Here is a 3215-nt window from a genome sequence, read left to right as displayed (position 1 = left end):
GACGGCCGAAAACATCGGCTGCGTGAGGGCGGGAAACTCGGCGAGTAGGCGGGTGAAATCGTCCGCGGCCGGGAGAGCGCAGGCCAGCTTGGTTGGTGCAGAGCCGCTCAATGAGCAAGCGAGTGAGCTGAAGGTATCCGCGTTGATGAGCCGACGCCGTTTGACGTCAACCAAAAGCCCATGCGCGCAAAGAAAATCTGCACCCAGCAAGGCCATGGGTACGTTCGCCGTGATGAAGTCCCACCTGAAGCGCTGGCCCCCGAAGCAGAATGCGATGCTGCGCGAACCGAAGGTGCGGATGGAGGAGCCGTTTGCGGCGACCAAGGCGGGGCCGCAAAGCGCGGCCTGTTTGTCCTGCACCGAGGCGGGTATCACGCTCAGCTGAGTGCCGGTGTCGCACAAAAAACGCAGCCCGGATGCTGTGTCCGTAATAAACAGAAGGCTGCCTGAATGGCCGACGCTCATGGCAGGCAGCGAGCGCTGGCCTGGTCGTTTCCCGCCCTGCCAAAAGTGCATGGTGGGCGGCACATTCTGGCCTTCTGCCCGAACCTGGCGTGGTAGTAGCACATGGTCCGCTCTGGTGGAGGCTCCGGCGGTCGCGTCGGGTTCGGTGGCGCTAACTCGGCCGGTGGTGGCGCCAGTCGTGGCGTGGGCGTTGCCTCGGTCGGCCCAGGGTTCCAGGCGGCCGCTCCGATGTGTCGCCTGGCCGAGAAAGATTTATCGGCCTCCTTGGCCAGGGCGCGAGGGTCCGTGATGGGCGGATTAGCCAAAGCTAATCGTACCTGCCCGGGTAGCTGCCGGAGGAACAGCTCGCGGAAGAGGAAATCTGGGCTGTGGTCGCCGAGTCGAGCAAGCATGTGGTCCATGCGTTCGGATGGACGGGCCTCACCCAGCTCCGGGAGGTCGAGCAGTTGTCGCGCGCGTTCGGTCTCCGTGAGTCCAAACGCACCGAGGAGTAGGCCTTTGAGCGCGCCGTATTTGTCGGCGTTCGGCGGGTTCTGTAGGAAGCTCAGGACCCTGGCGGCAGTGGAGGCGTTGAGCGCGGAGACCACATGGTGGTAGCACGTCGTGTCCTCCGTAATGTTCCACAGGGCGAATTGAGAAGCCGCTTGGGCGAACCAGACGGCTGCATGCGATTCCCAAAAGCAAGGGAGCTTCAAAGCTACAGATGACTCCATCGCCGTGTTCTTGAAAAGGAGTCACCAATTGTGGAGCTATGCTCTCACGATAAAGCCGGACAAAATGGACGACACCAGGAACGAAGTTTCACTGAGCTATTTACTTCTAGCTCAACTCAAAAGCACTGAAAAGCCCGATAGAACGGGCGGCAATTTATAACCAAAGTTCACCACACAAAAGCCACGCCTCTCAGGCGGGGAGTGGTATGCAAATCAGTAAGCCACGCCTCTCAACGGGGCGTGGTATGCAAACTAAGTGTCCGCCCGGGCAAGTGACCCCCCACCGGTTACGTCATCGGCCGGTGCAAGGGGATTGTGTAATGCTTCCGGTAACCGCTACAATGTGATATTTTCCAACTTTATGCGAGAATATCGTGGAATCGTGGCCAAACTCAATCCCAGCACTACCGTGAACACAAACATCGTCACAACATCGTCACAATGAAAACATCGTCACGAACGTTACGCTACATAATTCAAACCGTGAACACATCGAATATTGGAGAGCCCATTGCCCAAATTTGAAACACGATGGAATAATATTTATCGATATGAACAGTGATGCGGCTTTTATTGAAATTCTACAAATAATGTTTAGATTTTGATGATTTGCGTGTGATATGATTTAACGGATGTTTATATAAATCGTTTAAAATAAAAAAAAGCCTTCAATTTCTGATATTTTGCCTTTTCATTTGTGCCTCCCAATTGAAGCCCCGCCCATAGGGCGGGTACCGTTGCTATTAAGGGATAATTTACCAGGCAGATGCACAAAGATTGCATCCACAGATTGATTTAAAGTTTTGAAGAGCAGAAGACAGACCAAAGACCATTGGGATATTTACCAATCAGGGCCTGAGTCCCTTCGAGAGAGCTCATGGATGCGGAGTGACGGGCCCCGCCAATCGGGAGCCAGAACACCCTCAAACACCCCTCCCGCCCACCACCACCCCACCCCACCCCACCCCACCCTCCACCACCCCACCCCACCCTCGGCAAGAGCTGGACAAAAGGCCTTATGCACGTGTTCTCTTTCTCTTTCTCTTTCTCTTTCTCTTCTCTCTAGCGCCCCTGCTGGGACGTTGCCGTTGGTGAGTCGTGCGTGGGTGTGTCAATCATGGCGGCTGTGTGCGTTGAGCTGTGAGTGCTGTGTTGTGTTGGTGGTGTTTCCTATCCCCATTCCACTCCCTTTGTGTCTTGTACGTGTTTGTGGAGTTTTCCCCGTGTTTTCCTCTCTTTGTCGAGACGAGAGAGAGACAGAGAGACAGAGAGAGAGAGAGAGAGAGAGAGAGAGAGAGAGAGAGAGAGAGAGAGAGAGAGAGCAAGAAAGAAAGAAAGAGAGAGGGAAAGAGAGAGGGAAAGAGAGAAAAAGAAAAAGAGAGAAAAGAAAAAGCGAAAGCAGCTATTTGGAGGCATTGGCGGTAGGCCTCTCCCCGTTTTGGGCGTTGGTTATCGCGATAAAATTTGATTTCGTTTTTTTTCTCTTCGTCGTTAATCCGGCATCTTGCCAGAGTACAGACGTTTCACTTTAAATCTTTTTTTTTTCTTTCGTTTGGTTTAATTATTACTACCTTTTTCTTTTTAATCTCCTCAACCCGAGTTGTTCGGGTAAAACGGAGTTCTTTTGTTTTAGTCATGGCGACGACTCATTCGCAGCAAGACGCTGCGTTCGAATCGTTAACCCGCAAACATGCTCTGGTTTGTGTCCCCCCTGAAGGGATTCCGACCGAAGAGATCGTCTTGGTGGTTGGAGAGGTTATCGTAATCGAACATGTACGTGCTGCGTCACGTATGAACCAGAAGGTTGTGGTCTTCGTTGCGGATGAGCATCTAGTTCACGATGTCGTGAGTTCTGGGTTAACCACAGAGAGTGGTCACTTTGTTATGGCCTCCCCGATGGATGTCCCTGCAATGAAAATAATCGTTTCAAATTGTCCTCCCTTCGTGTCCGATGAAAAACTCGTGTCGGTTTTGTCTCGATATGGTACAATCGTTTCGAGAATCTCGATGATCCCCCTCGGGTGCCGCCATGAAAAA

The sequence above is a fragment of the Myxine glutinosa genome, chromosome 5 (assembly GCF_964187855.1).
Source record: "Myxine glutinosa chromosome 5, kmMyxGlut1.1, whole genome shotgun sequence".
NCBI lineage: Eukaryota > Metazoa > Chordata > Myxini > Myxiniformes > Myxinidae > Myxine > Myxine glutinosa.
Note: the sequence above shows the minus strand (reverse complement) of the source record.